We start from the raw sequence: 18769 nt of genomic DNA, 5'->3' as shown, positions 1-18769 counted from the left end.
AGGTTTATACAACTATTAATGATTTTGCATTTAGACATTATCATTTGATTTTCTGCTATGGAATGTCAAAGAAATTTTCTGTGGTCTAGTTTTGTTGATGAGAAGTCTCGTGCTATTTGGATTCTTCTTTTTGTGTAGATGACTTTCTAACTACTTTTACCCCCAAAAGCTTAAATAAAATGTAATTGTAGTACAAAAAGCACATAAAATAACATTACCATCTTAACCGTTTTTAAGTGTACAGTTCCTATCAGGCCATGGTTGCTGCAAAAAAGAAAAATAAGCATACAGTTCAGTAGTATTAAGTATATTCACATTATTATGCAACAGATATCCAGAACTTTTTCATCTTGCAAAACTGAAACTCTATTCCCATTAAACAACAGCTTCCCGTTTCCCCTTCTACCCCCCGTCCGTGGTAACTATCACTCTACTTTCTGTTTCTGTGCATTTGACTGTTTTAGATACCCTATATAAGTGGAATCATGTAGTATTTGTCTTTTTGTGACTGACCTGTTGTCCATGTTGTAGCATGTGACAGGATTTCCTTCACTTTTTTTTAAGGCTGAATAATAATTCATTCTATGTATATACTACATTTTGTTTATCCATTCATTTGTCATGGAACATTTGGGTTGCTTCTACCTCTTGGCTATTATGCATAATATGGGTACTATGATCATGAATGTACAAATAGAAATGCCTCTTTGAGATCCCACTCAATATTTTTGGATACATACACAGAAGTGGCTTGCTGGATCATATGGTTGTTTTATTTATAATTTTTTGAAGAAGCGCCATACTGCTTCCAAAAGCTTTTAAGTTTTTTTTAATTCTTGGCCATCTGAAAGTCCATAATGATCTGTCTAAACATGGGATCTCTCCCCTGCTCTGCCTCTCCGCCAAGCAGTAGGCTTTGAGTCTGAGTATTTGTATCGTCCCTCAGCTCTGAAAAATTATTTTTGTTTTATTGTTTCTTTGATAATTTCGTTTCTTCTCTATTTCTGGAATATTTGTTTGGTCCAGCATTGCATTTCCTGGATTGAACCTCTGTGATGTTCACCTTTAAATTTTTTTTTTTTTTTTGAAATGGAGTCTCGCTCTGTCACCCAGGCTGGAATGCAGTGGCGCACTCACTGCAAGTTCTGCCTCCCAGGTTCACGCCATCCTCCTTCCTCAGCCTCCCTAGTGGCTGGGACTACAGGCGTGTGCCACCACACCTGGCTAATTTTTTGTATTTTTAGTAGAGACAGGGTTTCACCGTGTTAGCCAGGATGGTCTCGATCTCCTGACCTCATGATCCACCTGCCTGGGCCTCCCAAAGTGCTAGGATTACAGGCGTGAGCCGCCACGCCCGGCCTTTACCTTTAAATTTTTAAATTTGATATACAGTCCAGGAGATTGCTTTGGCTTACTTTAACTTCCAAAAACCATCAAGAATTTTTGGGTTTTGTTTGTTTTTAAGAAGGGGGATGGATTGAGGCAGTCATGTTTAAATCTGAAAGGCTGTTTTTTTGTACTATGTTCCATTTGTTAACATCCTGTTATTCTGTGGAAGCAAGATGAAGTATCTTTTTCAATCTGAGGATTCTGATTTCTGATTTAAAAGAAAAAATCTTTTATTTTTTAAGTAGTTTTTTCCTTCTCTTCTCCCACTGTTTATCATGCCTTTAGTGCTGCTCCTTTCCTTTCCTTTCCTTCCTCTTCCCCTTCCCCTTCCCCCTCCCCTCCCCTCCCCAGGGTCTTGCTTTGTTGCTCAGGCTGGAGTGCAACAGTACGATCATGTTTCACTGCAGCCTCAACCTCCCAGGCTCAAGCAGTCCACCCATCTCAGCCTCCTGAATTGGCTGGGATCACAGGCACGTGCCAACATGACTGGTTAATTTTTTGATTTGTCCTAGAGACGGGACCTTGCTATGTTCCCTAGGCTGGTCTTCAACTCCTGGCCTGAAGCGATCCTCCTGCCTCAGCCTTCCAAAGTGCTAGGATTACAGGCATGAGCCACTATGCCCAGTTTGCCTGCCTGCCTTCCTTCCTTCCTTCCTCCCTCCCTCCCTCCCTCCCTCCTTCCCTCCCGCGTCCCTCCTTCCCCCCTCCCTTCCCCCCTCCCCCCTCCCTCCCCCTCCCCCTTTCTTTCTTCACATGCCTCATTATCCTTAGCTTTTTATACTTATTTTTAAATATGAATAGAGAATTCATGTTAAGTTTCTTGAGAAAAGACAGAACACTTCTGCTTTTTGTCTGTTTGAGGGGAGACTGGGGTTGATGGTTCTCTATAACTTAGTTTCACCCTCATTCTTACTTGCAGGCATGATCCTATTTTCCTACATCTGTGAACGTACTATGTCTGAGTTCTCAACCTGTCTAGGATTCCCTCTGCAGTTCTAACTTGCTAAGCTGCTGGTCCTTCCATTCTTTTTTATGTTTATTTATTTATTTATTTTCGAGAGTCTTTGTTACCAGGCCGGAGTGCAATGGCGCAATCTTGGCTCACTGGAACCTCCGTCTGCCAGGTTCAAGCAATTATCCTGCCTCAGCCTCTCAAATAGCTGGCATTACAAGGTGCCTGCCACCACGCCTGGCTAATTTTTTGTATTTTTAGTAGAGATGGAGTTTCGCTATGTCGGCCAGGCTGGTCTTGAACTCCTGACCTCAGTTTATCCACCCGCCTCGGCCTCCCAAAGTGCTGGGATTACAGGCGTGAGCCACCGTACCCTGCCCATTGTTTTTTTATTAATCACTGCTTCTATCTGCTTTATCGTTTCCAAAGGCTTTTGATACCTCTACCAATTGATGGCATACCTCTTGCCCCCATTTCCTGCTCTTAATCTTTCATTGCTTCATGTTTTACACCTTTTTAAAAATTTTTTCTTTGCTAACATTTTGATGGTGTATTGGGAGGGATTAGAGATAAATGACTTTGTTCCACCTGTCTTGAACTGGAAACCCTTTTATCATATGGATTATAGTGTATGAATGTGAATATTTTCATTACAAAAATATTTCACAAAAGATTAGGCTACCATTGGGCATTTGTGTATAGATTATTGTTTGATACGAGTAGAGAAATTTAAGTATATTTGATTTTTTTTTTTTTGGAGACCGTCTTGCTCTGTTGCCCGGGCTGGAGTGCAGTGGCCCAATCTCAGCTCACTGCAACCTCTGCCCCCAGGTTCAGGCGATTCGCCTGCCTCAGCCTCTTGAGTAGCTGGGACTATAGGTGCCCGCTACCACATCCAGCTAATTTTTTTGTGTATTTTTAGTAGAGATGGAGTTTTACCATGTTGGCCAGGCTGGTCTTGAACTCCTGACATCAGATGATCTGCTCGTCTCAGCCTTCCAAAGTGTTGGGATTACAGGTGTGAGCCACTGTGCCTGGCCAAGTATATTTGATTTTGAGAAAATATTGAAACTTTCATGTCTTTTTTTCCTATATCACTTTTTGAAGCTTTTCACCCTTTTGCTTGTTCTCACTTTTTAAGGCATTTTTTTTCCATTTCTTTTGAAAGTAATTTTAAAGAGCTCTCAAAAAATTTAGTAGGCAGATACATTTAAATGAGTTGATCTTTTATTTGTAAGTGTTAGACCAGGCGTCTGTTAAAGCAGAAGTGACATTTATTTTGGCTAAACAGTTTCTGTTCTACATATGTGTTTACATAGCATTTTCACACTCCATAAATTGAACAGAGCAAGTACCCATATTTTTGTTGACTAAGTTTTACTGTAATATTTGTCAAGGAAATGGGCATTTAAATGACCATTTAATAATAAAAGAAATTGTATACAATTATTGTATTGAAATAAGATTTTACTGAGACATGAACTGTTATATCAGTGTTGCAGCTTATTTGAATAGTCTTGCAGCATGAACATTTTTGATTCTTAACATAAGGATCCATGTTCTCATCACTAAGATTTAACAGACATTAACATTTTGCTGTTTGCTTCAAATTGATCTCATAGAGAAATGTTAACCAACTTTAAATATTACCACTTCACTATTTCCCTAGAAGTAAGTACTGTCAAGTTGGTCTCAGTAGTTTTAGTGTTTGTACTACTCAAGCATGTTTTTAAATACTTTTGCCACATATTCATGTATGTGAACTAATCTATTGCTTTGTAAATTTTATAATTTTGCATAATGACATCACGCTGTATGTATCATTTTCCAGCTACTTTTGTTTTGATTTACTCATGGGGATACAAGTTAATGTAATCCATACTTTTAAATTCTGTGGAGAATTACATTGTGTCAGCATCATTGTATGCTTCTGCTTGTATATATATGAAAATTTCTCTAGGTGGATACTCTATAACCAACAATTCTCCAGGAAATTATATGCATTTTTATTCTACCAAATATCACTCTGGAGATTTCTCATGCTGTTCTGGTTCCTAATTCTTTACGTTTGACTTATTTTTTCCCCTTTGTTCCCTCTGAGAAATTTTAGGTTTTATCTTTATCACCAGTGTTTTGAAATTTCAGTTGCTTTTTGTGTGTCTGTGTGTGTATGAGGTTGATTCCACTTTGAATCTTGACACTTAGGGTGTTTAGTTCTCTTTCCTTTTCTGGTTCTTTCTGTAATAGCTATTAGTTTCAGGACTGATCCTGCAGCTTTCTTAGTTTTATTCTTTACGAGTTTGAGTCCATTTGGTTTTTGTGAGGGGGAAGGGTCTGGGGGATTTTACTTTGGATTTTTTTTTTTTTTTCAGTTTGATTTTCTGACCTTTTATTGAAAATTTTGTCATTTTAATTTAAATTTAATTTAATTTAATTTTGTTTTGTTTTGTTTTGTTTTATTGAGATGGAGTCTTGCTCTGTCGCCCAGGCTGGGGTGCAATGACATGATCTCGGCTCACTGCAACCTCCATCTCCCAGGTTCAAGCGATTCTCCTGCCTCAGCCTCCCGATAGCTGGGATTACAGCCCACAACCATGCCTGGCTAATTTTTGTGTTTTTAGTAGAGATGGGGTTTCTCCATGTTGGCCAGGCTGGTCTCAAACTCCTGACCTCAGGCGATCTGCCTGCCTGGGCCTCCCAAAATACTGGGATTACAGGCGTGAGTCACCGTGCCTGGCCTGTCATTTTTATTTTTAAAATGTTTTATTTAACTTGACATTATAATCTTACATATTTATTAGGTACAGAATGATGTTATAACATATGTATGCAGTGTAAAATGATTAAGTCAAGCTAATGAACATACCTGTCACCTTAAATAATTATTATTTATTCCACCTGTCTAACCACAACTTTTTATCCTTTGACCAATATCTCCTCATTTTGCACCACCCTCCCAGCCTCTGGTAACTACCATTCTACTCTCTGCTTCTGTGAGTTTGATTGTTTTAGATGTCACGTGCAAGTAAGAATATACAATATTTGTCTTTCTATTCCTGGCTTATTTTACTTAGCATAATATCCTCCAGGTTCATCCATGTTGTTGTAAATGACAGAATTTCCTTCTTTTTTAAGACTGAACAGTATTCCATTGTGTATATATACACCACGTTTTCTTTATCCATTCATTCATTGATGGACACTTAGGTTGATTGCGTAACTTGGTTTTGGTAAATAATGCCACAGTGAACACGGGAGTGCAGATACTTCTTCCACATACTGAATTCAGTTCCTTAGGGTTACCCAGAAGTGGGATTGCTGGATCATACGGTAATTCTGGTTTTAGTTTTTTGAGGAATAGATAGTTGTCCAGAATGACTGTAATAATTTACATGCCCACCATCACTGTACAAGGGTTCTCTTTTCTCCACATCCTTACCAATACCTGTTATCTTTATCTTCCTAATAGCTATTCTGACAGGTGTGAGATGATATGTCATTGTGCCTTTAATTTGCGTTTCCCTGATGATTAGTGAGGTTGAGCATTTTTTCACATATCTATTGGCCATTTGTATGCCATTTTAATTTTAAAAAGCACTTTTCTTTCCTCTGAATTTTTTTATTTTGAATTTTTTTCTTTTTAGAGACATGTTCTCACTCTGTCATGCAGGCTGAAGTACAGTGGTCCATCACTACAGTCTTGAACTCCTGGGCTAAAGCAATCTTCCCGCCTCAGCTTCCCTAGTAGCTAGGACTACATGTGCTTGCTACTGAACCCAGTTAATTAAATTTTTTTTTTTTTTTTTTGAGAGACGGAGTCTTGCTCTGTTGCACGGGCTGGAGTGCAGTGACATGATCTCATCTCACTGCAGTTTCTGCCTCTCAGGTTCACGTGATCCTCCTGCCTCAGCCCCCCAGTAGCTGGGATTACAGGCATGTGCCACCATGCCCGGCTAATTTTTGTATTTTTAGTAGAGATGGGGTTTTACTGTGTTGGCCAGGTTGGTCTCGAACTCCTGACCTCAGGTGATCCACCCGCCTCGGCCTCCCAAAGTGCTGGGATTACAGGTTTGAGCCACTGTGCCTGGGCTAAAAAAATTTTTTTTACAGAGACAGAGTCTCACTTTGTTGCCCAGGGTGGTCTTAAGCTACTGGCCTCAAGCAATCCTCCTACCTTGAACTCCCAAAGCGCTGGGGTTGCAGGCATGAACCACTGCATCACCCAGCCTGGTTGGTTTGTTCATTTGTTTGTTTTTAGTATCTTTTTGGTTCATGAATACAATACTCTCTTATTTCTCTTGAGGATTTTTTTCCCCTAGTCCCTGCATGATTTTTTCGTTCGGGTTCCTTTTTCTTTGTTTGATTTATTTTGCTTTTCATGTTGTATGTTTCCTTTCAGTATCTGGTAATCTTTGCATAGCTCTTCATATTTAAGTGTAGCCCTGACAGCCTTGACAGGGATGTCATTTGATAGGCCTCACTGTAGGATGATTGTGGAGACTAAGCATTTTATGGAGTATTCCTGTGTGTAAGTAATGTGTGGGTGCTTTCTCTGGGACTATTGAATTTCCTCAGAGAGCAATAGAGCTGTTGCCTGCTTGTGATTTCTTTGATTTCTGGGAGTTGGTAAAGAAGGCTGAGCATATCAGCATTCATTATGCAAATTTATAGTTTAAATCACTGGTTTTCTATAAGGCTTCTTACTCTGGCCCTCAGCTAAATCTGCTGTCTCTAAACCCAGAGTCTCTATAGTTCATCCTTTGCAAGATAAACCTCCAGGGCCGGGCGCGGTGGCTCAAGCCTGTAATCCCAGCACTTTGGGAGGCCGAGACGGGCGGATCACGAGTTCAGGAGATCGAGACCATCCTGGCTAACACGGTGAAACCCCGTCTCTACTAAAATACAAAAAAAATTAGCCGGGCGAGGTGGTGGGCGCCTGTACTCCCAGCTACTCGGGAGGCTGAGGCAGGAGAATGGCGTGAACCCGGGAGGCGGGGCTTGCAGTGAGCTGAGATCCGGCCATTGCACTCCAGCCTGGGCAACAAAGCTAGACTCCGTCTCAAAAAAAAAAAAAAAAAAAAAAAAGATAAACCTCCAGTCTTTTGCTTTTTTTTTTTTTTTTTGGAGACAGGGTTTTACTCTGTCACCCAGGCTGGAGTGCAGTGGCGTAGTCACTGCAATCTTCACCTCTCGGGTTCAAGTGATGTTCCTGCCTCAGCCTCCTGAGTAGCTGGGATGACAGGCGCCTGCCACCACACCTGGGGTAATTTTTGTATTTTTAGTAGAGACAGGGTTTCACCATGTTGGCCAGGCTGATCTCGAACTTCTGACCTCAGGTGATATGCCTGCCTCGGCCTCCCAAAGTGCTGGGATTACAGACGTGAGCCACCCCACCTGGCCTTTCTTATTTTTTTTCAAGAGACAGGGTGTCACTTTGTCACTCAGGCTAAAGTACAGTGGCATGGTCATAGTTCACTACAGCCTCAATCTCTTGAGCTCAAGTGATCCTCCTGCCTCAGCCTCCCAAGTAGCTGATGCTGCAGGTGTACACCACCATGCTAGGCTAATTTTTTCCCCAATTTTTTTGGTAGAGATAGGGTCTTGCTGTGTTGTCCAGGTGGTCTCAAACTCCTGGCCTCCAGCGATTCTCCCACTTAGGCATCCCAAAGTGCTTGGATTCCAGGCATGAGCCACCATGCCCAGCCCAGACGTGTATTAAAACTACCAAACAGGCCAGGTGTGGTGACTCACACCTGTAATTCCAGCACTTTTGAGGTGGAAGGATTGCTGGAAGCCAGGAGTTCAAGGCTGCAGTGAGCTATGATTGTACCACTGCACTCCAACCTGGGTGACAGAGCAAGATCCTATCTCTAAAAATAAAAAATACATGTCTGCAAGTTATTTAGTAATCTTCTCCTTTGAGAGATGGGGTCTACGTTCCTTTATCTTCAATCTGAACAGAACTTAGTGACTTGATTGTAACCAGTAATGCAGCAGAAGTGACTTCTGATGGTGGGACAGAAAATGCCATGTAGCTCTGCCTGGGAAACCAGGTGACATGTAAGAAGCCTGACAGTGTTGAGATCCTCAAACTGGAGAGGCCACATACAGATAATCCTTGGGACAGTCTCAGCTAAATTCCTAGCCAGCATCCCTCATCAACTGCCAATCATGTTAAGTGAGCTTTCAGGTGACCTTCTCCCCAGCCAATATTTGTATGCAATAATATGAGAAAACCGAAGTGAGAACTACCCACTTGAGCCCTTACAATTAGTGAGCCAATATTGATACATTGTTAACTAAAGCTCATCATTTATTTGCATTTTCTTAGTTTTTACCTAATATCCTTTTTCTATCCAAGATCCCATTAAGGATGTACCACGTTACGTTTAGTCATCATGTCTCCTTAGGCTCCTGTTGACTGTGGCAGTTTCTCAGGCTTTCGTTGTTTTTTGTCACCTTGACAATTTTGAGGAGTACTGGTCAGATATTTTGTAGGATAGCCTTCTATTGGAGTTTCTCTAATGCTTTTCTTATGATTTGACTGGGGTTATTATGGATTTTGTTTTGGAGGAAGACCACTGAGGTAAAGTGCCTTTCTCATTAGGTTATACCAAGAATATGAACCGTTGATGTCAAGTTTGATTACCTGGCTGAGGTAGTGTTTGTCAGGTTTCTCCACTGTAGAGTTATTCTCTCCCTCGTTTTTATTTTGTACTTTTTGAAAAGAAGGTAACTGCCCAGTCTATGCTTGGGGGGTGGGAAGTTGTGCTTGACCTCTTTGAAGGTGGAAGATCTACGTAAATTATTTGGCATTCTTCTTCATTAAAGATTTATCTGGTATCCCCATTCATTTACATATTCAATCCTTTATTTTTATCAGCAAAGACTCATGAATATTTGTAGTATGGGTTATAATCCAGTATTACGTTATTTTGTTGTTCAGATTATTTATCCATTAAAAAAGAAAACGATCTGTCATAGACCAAGAGTGGTTATAACATCTCAGAAATAGAATCACTGGATCAGAGTTTCCAATTATTATATAATCTTGGTATTTTTAGGATACATTTCTAAGCCACCTAGCATGATTGGCAAAATCACAGGTGGAGAGATTTTCCATAGCCAGCCTACCTTGCTTCATCCAGCACTGTACGTGGAATGACTTAACTGAAGCTTACCTTTTAGTTTTCATTTTTTAAATAAACTTTTAATGTTGAAATAATTTCAGATTTACAGAAAAGTTTGCAAAGGTAGTACAGAGACTTCCCCATCTACTCCCCACCCAGTTTCTACGTTAACTTTTTTTCTGAGACAGGGTCTTGCTCTGTCACCTGTCATACCACTGGAGTGCAGTGGTGTAATCAGGGCTCACTGCAGCCTCAACCTCCCAGGCTCAGGAGTTCTCCCATCCCAGCCTCCTGGGCCACCATGTCTGGCTAAGTTTTTAATTTTTTGTAGAAATGGGGTCTTATTATGTTGCTCAGGCTGATCTCGAACTCCTGGGCCCAAGTCATCCTCCTACCTTGGCCTCCCAAAGTGTTGAGATTACAGGTATGAGCTACCACACCTGGCCACTAATGTTAACTTTTTACATTTACTGTAGTGCATTTATCAAAAATAAAAAGACTTAACATTACTATTCTGTTAACTAAACTCTAGTCTTTGGATTTCACCAGTTTTTCTAGTAATTCTGTTTATCTGTGTCAATATCCAATCAGGGATATGACACTGCGTTGCCTTTTGAGCCCCTGAACATTTATATAACTATTATTTATTTTTTAAAAGGAAGAAAAAAGCTTGTAATACATTAGCCACTGAAGCCCAGAGTTTGAGAATGCAAGGTCTAGGCTAGTCTTAATAGGTTCGATTTCTGATTTGCCACTTAGTTGTGTTGTCTGGATACCCTAGGTATCCCAGTTTTCTCGATGGTAAAATGAGAATATAAATAGTTCTAACCTTACCAGGTTGTTTTTAGAATTAAATGATACAGTGTATATCAGTATCTTAGTGTAGTGCCTGACATATAGAACTCATTAAAAAATGAGGCATTGTTATTGCTATTTATGTTACTTTTCTAGTCAAAAGAGCAACATACTAGCCTTCAGAAACCTTTGGGAAAAATTTTATCCATGAGCCTGAAGCATCCCTAACACCACCTCATTTTCTTTGATAGGAAGCAGATGGGAATGACAGATTGTGCTGTTCTTAAGCAAGGCTTGCCAATGTCCATGTACCCCCTCTAAAAAAGTGTGCCAACTGCAGTAAGGAGGAGAATTTTGAAATATTTGGTTGTCTTTTTTTGAAGTTTTATCATTTCTTGTTTGTTTGTTTTTGAGATGGAGTCTCGCTCTGTTGCCCAGGCTGGACTGCAATGGCATGATCCTGGCTCACCACAACCTCTACCTCCCAGGTTCAAGCAATTCTCCTGTCTCAGCCTCCCGAGTAGCTGGGATCACAGGCACCCACCACCATGCCTGGCCAATTTTTTTATTTTTAGTAGGGACGGGGTTTCACCATATTGACCAGGCTGGCCTTAAACTCCTTGCCTCAAGTAATCCGCCCGCCTCAGCCTCCCAAAGTGCTGGGATTACAGGTGTGAGCCACCACGCCCAGCCTAAAGATTTTTTTTTTTTTTTTTTTTTGAGACGGAGTCTTGCTCTGTCTCCCAGGCTGGAGTGCAGTGGCCGGATCTCAGCTCATTGCAAGCTCCGCCTCCCGGGTCCACCCCATTCTCCTGCCTCAGCCTCCCGAGTAGCTGGGACTACAGGCACCCGCCACCTCACCCGGCTAGTTTTTTTTGTATTTTTTAGTAGAGACGGGGTTTCACTGTGTTAACCAGGATGGTCTCGATCTCCTGACCTCATGATCCACCCGTCTCGGCCTCCCAAAGTGCTGGGATTACAGGCTTGAGCCACCGCGCCCGGCCAAGTCTCCCTGAGAATTGTTTGCTTTTTTGATATTTGTTTTTCTAAAGAGTAGAATTTAAATAAGTTAATGTTTGTGAAGCATTTAAGACAGAGCCTACCACAGAACAAGCACTACAGAAGTATTTGCTTATTCCTTAGTCCCTCAAATAAGATAAAAGCGTAACATAATGTGCCTCTGGTGCAAAAATGAAATAATAAGAGGTACGAGGGCCATTAACTCTCTCAGATTACTTCCCTGGTTGTCTCCGCAGGGGCTTGGTTTCGGACCAGACCTCTCTGCAGTCTGCCCCATCATGCTCTTAAGACTGTTGAAGATTCTTACTTTTGGTCATACGGCTGGTAAAAGTGCAGGTAGTGTCAGCATTTGTAATTACTGGGGAATAAAGGGAGTTTGAATTAGTTTAAGCAGTTTTTTCACTATGTATTTTGCAGTTTAAAATTTCTTTACAATCACAAGTATTCCATATATGGCTACTAGGAAGAAATGGTCCTGGCCAGGCGTGGTGGCTCACACCTGTAATCCCAGCACTTTGGGAGGCCAAGATCACAAGGTCAGGAGATCGAGACCAGTCTGGCCAACATAGTGAAACCCCGTCTCTACTAAAAATACAAAAAATTAGCCGGGTGTGGTGGCAAGTTCCTGTAATCCCAGCTACTGAGGAGGCTGAGGCAGGAGAATGAATGACATCAACCCGGGAGGTGAAGGTTACAGTGAGCGGAGATTGTGCCACTGCACTCCAGCGTGGGTGACAGAGCGAGACTCCATAAAAAAAATTGTTATGGAAAATGTCAGACATACATAAAGGTGGAAATAATATATACTGAACCTCTGTGTACCTATCAATCAACTTTAACAATTATTGACACAGAGCAAATTAAAGATAATATTACTGAGTGTGTAAACTTCCATAACATCCTCAGTCTCACAGCAACCATTTTGGTTTTTGTATATTTTCTGTGTGCAGATTTTATATTTTAAAATAAGAGTACAAATATTTTTGTTTTTCTTTGTATTATTAATAACTGCTTTGTGTTACCAAATACAACGTATTTTTTGTAAGTAGTATTAACGATAATCCATCATTTTAGTGGGGGATTGAAATTTCTATTTTGTACTCCTTATCCATCCTCTCTTTGTTCATTTGTTCTTTTTTTCAGCTCTGTTCTAACTTTAGCTTGTAAAGGGCACTGTTGCTTTTATGATGCAGTAGATACCAAGGTGATGCATCTTGGTTTCCATGTATTTATAAACAATAGATATGCTTTGATATAGAGGTATCATGGGTTTTGCTTTTTTTTTTTTTTTTTTTTGAGACAGGGTCTTGCTCTGTGGTCCAGGCTGTGTGCAGTGGTGCAATCACGGCTCACTGCAGCCTTGATCTCCTGGGCCCAAGAGTTCCTCCCACCTCAGCCTCCCAAACAGCTGGGACTACAGGCCCAAGCCACCATGCCTAGCCAAAATTAAATTTTTTTTTTGTAGAGACAGAGTCTTCCTACGTTGCCCAGGTGGGTCTTGAATACCTGGATTCAAGTGGTCCTCACACTTCAGCCTCCCAAAATGCTGGGATTACAGGCATGAGCCACCACATCTGGCCATTTTTTTTTTTTAATCCTTCGTGAGGTCAGGTGGAGAATCAGCATGTAAGTTTTAAGATGTTGAGTGATTGAAGGACAACTATACTCCAGTTTTGGGCTTGATTATACCCCTTCTTTCAGTATCCCTAATAAATAATCTTCTTAAAACACGTCTTTAACGTTAACTAGATAACTCATTTTTAATGTAGCATATTTTATGCCTTTTGCTTAATGTAGCAAATATGCCTTTTATCCATTGTTCTAGATCTGCCTTCTGGAACAAATGAATAAGTCATTTTCTTCTTTTAGAAGAATTCAGCGTTCACTATCAGCCCTGTTAGGACTTAATACCACCTCTATTCTAAGCAGTCCCAGCGTCTTCAAACCTTATTTATAGAATGTGTTTTTTGAACTTTATGCTCTTCTCATTGTTCTGCTTTAGGATATATTTTAGTTTTGTCAATGTCAGTTAAAATGTGATTCTCAGAACTGAATATGGTGCTTTATATGTTTGGCAGTTCAGGGAGCTTATATTAATTTAGACTGAAGTGTTTATATTTTCCAGCTTTAATGAGCTTGAGTTGGTAACCTTGGTTTACTCATCTTCTAGTGGGCCTCTGCAATGTGAGTGGTAGTGAATGTGTATTTTTTTATAGTAAAATGGATATTTCATTTGATGCTCATTTGTTCACTTATTTGTTTATTCCACAAATATTTATGGAGTGCCTACTAAGTGCCATGGTAATTTTGTTAATATGATAATGAACAAGACAGATGCCCTTCTTCTTCTCATAGAGCCTACATTCTGATCAGGGTATAAAAGCAAAGAATTTGATGAAAAACAATTTCAGCAAGTTATGAGCAAAATAAAAACAGGAAAATGAGATGTGATGGTGTTGGGAGAATAGTCTGGAAGGTTTCTCTGAGTTGACATTGGGGCTGAGATCTAAATGTCAGGAAGGAGCTAGCCATGCAGCTCTGGAGGTGGAGGGATGAGAGTGATTCTAGGAAGAATAGAGCAAATCCAAGGGTCTAGATATGGGAAACAAGTTCGGTATATTGGGGGAATAGAAGGGCCACTGTGGCTAGAGAACAGTAAATGGTAACTGAAGAGTTACAGGAAGTAAGGTTGAAGAACTAAGCAGGGGTCAGATCATAGAGAGATAGATGTACTAAGTTTGAATTTTCTTCTAAATTCATTGGGATGTCTGGAGACATGATTCCATTATGCTTAAGAAAGGTCACTCTAGAGAATGAATAGAGAGGCTAAAGTTAAAGAGGTTATTGTAGTAGATCATAGCAACTTTGACTGAAATGGTGCAGCTACTGATTGAGAGATGTGGACCAATTAGGGCTATATTTGGAGGTAAAATTGACAGAATTTGCTAATGAAATACATAGTGTATGTAAAAGAAAGCAGAATCAAAGCTCTTACCTATAAATACATATATATTTGTTCAAGTGAAGAAACAGAGATTTGTCTCAACTCTGGAGGAAAAAGGCTGGCATACTTTTAATATTTACCCTTGTGTGTGTTGGTGGTGGTTAAGTGCATCACCTCCGGAGCCAGACAGCCTGCGTTAGAACAGCTCTGCTACCTACTCAGACAAGTTGCTTAGCCTTTCTGTGACTCAGTGCCTTCATCTATAACATGAGGACAGTAATAAACCTTTGAATATTGTTGCAAATGAATTGATGCACATGAAGTTAATGTAGGTTCCAGTGCCTGGTTACAGTAAAGAGACTGTAAATGTTAGCTTTTATTGTTTCTGGAGTTTTGGCAAGGGTAATCTTGAGTCTACATGTTACCCATAAGGAAACTTTGTTTTGTGTTTTCCTGTAACTGTATGTTGCTACATAAGAATCTCCAATAACACATTTGTATCAAGGCTCTTTGAAGTATGCTCATACTGCAGTGTCTTAGATTGAAGAAATGTCTTCAATTATTAGACATGTTGGATTTTTTGCTATTATACTTCAAACTGTAGCATTTATATTGTTGTCTAGGGAAGTGTCATTAATCCTATTTCTATAAAGTTATAAAATTTATCACAAGAAATTTGTTCACTTCATCTCTTACAGAATTGCAATTCAGTTAGGAAGAATTTGATGCTTTAGCAGCATTAAATATTTAGTCTTGTTCTACATTTTTTCCAGAAAGGAACTTTTCCCTCAGTGACTATGATAATATACATCTCTTTTATATGCTTTATTAAAGTTTGATGCTGACTTAACAGAGGCCATTGCATCCCAGTTCTTATTCTGCCTTGAGTGTAGAATTCATGTGTTTTATTTATTATGTTTTTAAGTAGAGTTCACCGATGAATTTACTTCAAGGAAATGATATTCATTTTTAAAAACAGGAAGTATATGCTGAGTCTTAATGGCTCATTCACTGTTCCAGTGTGAGTGATCGTTTCTTTGATTTGTTTGCAGAAAAAAAAAAAAAATTGGGGCATTGATATATTGATATATGATTTTGATATAATTCTTTAGATTTTTATAGATTGTAGCTTCTGATTGCTAAAAAAAGATTCACTGAAGCAATTTTCCTAGTTGAAATAATATTCACTAAATGATCTTACATTCACAGTTTAAAATGGAAAGGTACAAAATTGTATATAATGGAAGGGTATCTCTTTCACTCCTGTCTCTTATAGCCTTCTTTTCTTCAAAATTTCTAGTTGTGGATTAATTCCAGAGAAGGAATACAAATATGTACACACATATAAATAAACAAGTGTGTGTGGGTGTGTATATATATATATATATTCTACAAATTGTAGCATATGATGTTTTATGTTAAATAGGTATCATAACATCCTATTAATCAGTTCCCAAGTGAGTAATACAAATATTGTTTGATATGTTTACTTTTGCTAACAGCACTGCAGTGAATAGTTAGTTTGTACAGACAGGAGTAAACCTGTGGGCACATTTTTAGAATTTTGTTAAGTGATATGTGCAAATGTAATTTTGATAGATTTTTATTAAATTAATTTAGCTTTCCACTGAGATTCTGCCAGTCTGTTGTTATCAGCAATGTTAGTATGTTTCTATATAACATCACCAGGAGAATGATTACCAAGCCTTTGATCTTTGTCAGTCTGATACATGAAAAGTGATATTTTGGTATAGTCTTAATTGTCATTTCTCTTATTAATGTAAGGTTGGGCATAATTTAAGATGCATTTGTGAGGGTTTTTTTTTTTTTTTTTGGTTCATTTTTGTGTCATGTTTGCTGTTTGCTTATTTATAGGACTGTTTTGTTTATTTTTATTGATAAATGTTAGATGTGTATATTTTCAGGGGACATGTGATAATTGCATACATTAATATAACCAAATTGGAGTTACTGGGATATTGTTTTACTTTATGCTTTTTAAAAATTTAGTTTTTTTTTTTTTTAAACTAAAATATACATTTTCATAATTTAACTAAATGATTCTACAAGACTTGGTGGTTTCTGCACTCTTCTTCTTGGAGAACTTTCTTCTGAAACAACCATTTTGAACTTTTTTCTTTTTTTTGTTATGGAGTCTCACTCTGTTGCCCAAGTTGGAGTTCAGTGGTGTGACCTTGGCTCACTTCAAGCTCCGCCTCCCAGGTTCATGCCATTCTGGCGCCTCAGCCTCCCGAGTAGCTGGGACTACAGTTGCCTGTCACCACTCCCGGCTAATTTTGTTTTTGTATTTTTAGTAGAGACGGGTTTTCACCGTGTTATCCAGGATGGTCTCAATCTCCTGACCTCATGATCTGCCTGCCTCGGCCTCCCAAAGTGCTGGGATTACAGGCGTGAGCCACCGCGCCCGGCCTATTTTGAACCCTTAACATCTGATTCTTTTGGAATTTATCTTCGTATCTCTAAATAATGTGCTTCTGGTACTGCTTTTTGATTTTTCAATTCTGGGAATTATCTATTGATCTCCCATTTTGGAAGGTGAGAAGTAGGTTCTTTCACTTACCCCCATTACACGTACACACGACAACCCCCACCAACACATTCTCTTTCTTAATCTTTACACTCAAGATTACTTACTAAGCAAGTAATTGTTTTAAAGAAAGTAGTATAGTAGAGGGCATTTGTGAAATAAATGTTTGGAAATGATTTAATGATTTCATGATTTTTGTTGGTGGAAAAAAGATAATCTTTATTACACTGTCAAATTTGCATTATATTGTCTGGGAACACTCATACGTTTGCACCAAGGTTGTTCAAAAGAGCATTGTACATTAAAGAAAAAATGAGAAATATCTTGAATGTTAATTGATAGTAGAATGGATGATACGCACGTACAAGGGAATACAGTGAATGAGCTACAACTCTGCATCAATGTAGATGAATCTCAGAAATACAATGTTGCCCAGGAAAAATAAATATTAACATAATAGTACATACTGCACTTTGTATCATTGAAAAGTGCCAAATCTATAAAACAGAACAACCACACATTAATATAGTTAAACTACAAGGGATACTAATTACAAAATTCAGGATTGTGACCACCTTGGGACAGAGAGGGGTATGATTGGAGAGAGAGGCTAAGTAGTAGGCTTTATAATGTTCTAGTTCTTAAACAGTGTGGTTGGATGCATGTTTGTTTTATTTCTCCTTAACTATATAAACACATTAAACTCTTACATGTGTGATAGTTTATAATATTTAAAAAATAAAATCATTATGGGACAACCCCAGATTTAAAATGAGATCAATGTGGAACTTTTAAAAAAAAAATTACCAATTTGCAAAATAATGGAATTAGTGATTCAGCCAGAAGGTGTGCTGGTGACATATGCTTAGTCAATTAGGTGCCCGTTCCCAGCACTTCCCAGGACTCTGCGTCTTGAGCAAGTGACTTTCAGAGAGAAAACCAAGTGTAGGAGTCTTTACAAAGATGAGCAGTAGGTAAGCAAAGCCATTGTTGGTGTAACCTTCATTCGGTTTTGCAGCCTAGCCTCAGGGGCTCTTTTGTTTCCTGATGGTTTTCCAGTTGGCCTTCCAGGCTCCCTCCCATTCTTAGAGACCCTAATAGCTTTCTATTGAAGACCCCACCTTCCTTATCTCCTTTATTTTATTTTAAAAAAATGTTTAAAAGTTCTAGGGTACATGTACAGAATGTGCAGTTTTGTTACATAGGTATACACATGCCATGGTGGTTTGCTGCACCCATCAACCCGTCACCTACATTAGGTATTTCTCCTAATGCTATCCCTCCCCAGATGAAAAACAAATTTGGAAATTGAAATTTCTAAACTTTTAAAAAAACTTCTGAATGAAGAGTTCTTGTGGATTTTGAACCTGCTTGTTAAAGTGTAAAAGAGCAGTACCTTAATTGCAGAAGCATCAGGAAAGATGAAAACTGCAACAAAACTTTTTTCCATAATTGATAGATGGGATTGAAAAGTGATTTAAGGCTGGGCACAATGGCTCACGCCTGTAATCCCAGCACTTTGGGAGGCTGAGGCAGGCAGATCACTGGGGGTCAGGGGTTTGAGACCAGCCTGGGCAACATGGTGAAACCCCTTCTCTATTAAAAAATACAAAAATGAATTTGGCCAGGTGTGGTGGCTCATGCCTGTAATCCCGGCACTGAGGCAGGTGGATCACAAGGTCAGGAGTTTGAGACCAGCCTGGCAAATATGGTGAAACCCCATCTCTACTGAAAATACAAAAATCAGCTGGGCGTGGCAGCGGATGCCTGTAGTCCCAGCTACTTGGGAGGCTGAGGCAGGAGAATCACTGGAACCCGGGAAGTGGAGGTCGCAGGGAGCCAAGATCTCACCACTGCACTCCAGCCTGGGTGATAGAGCGAGATTCCATCTCAAAAAAAAAAAAAAAAAAAAAAAAAAGAGCTGGATTTGGTGGCATGTGCCTGTAGATCTGTAGATCTCAAAAAAAAAAAAAAAAAAAAAAAAAGCCGGG

The 18769-nt window shown here is 39.3% G+C and overlaps 1 protein-coding gene across 6 annotated transcripts in view; it reads left to right on the top strand.

Moving 5' to 3' along the window:
* Positions 1–18769, top strand: part of PPM1B (protein phosphatase, Mg2+/Mn2+ dependent 1B) — a 90370-nt gene that overhangs the window by 23332 nt on the left and 48269 nt on the right. The gene's annotated exons all lie outside the window — the stretch shown is intronic.

This window comes from Macaca fascicularis, chromosome 13 (assembly GCF_037993035.2).
Source record: "Macaca fascicularis isolate 582-1 chromosome 13, T2T-MFA8v1.1".
Classification (NCBI taxonomy): Eukaryota; Metazoa; Chordata; class Mammalia; order Primates; family Cercopithecidae; genus Macaca; species Macaca fascicularis.
This window is presented reverse-complemented; position numbering and strand designations above follow the sequence as displayed.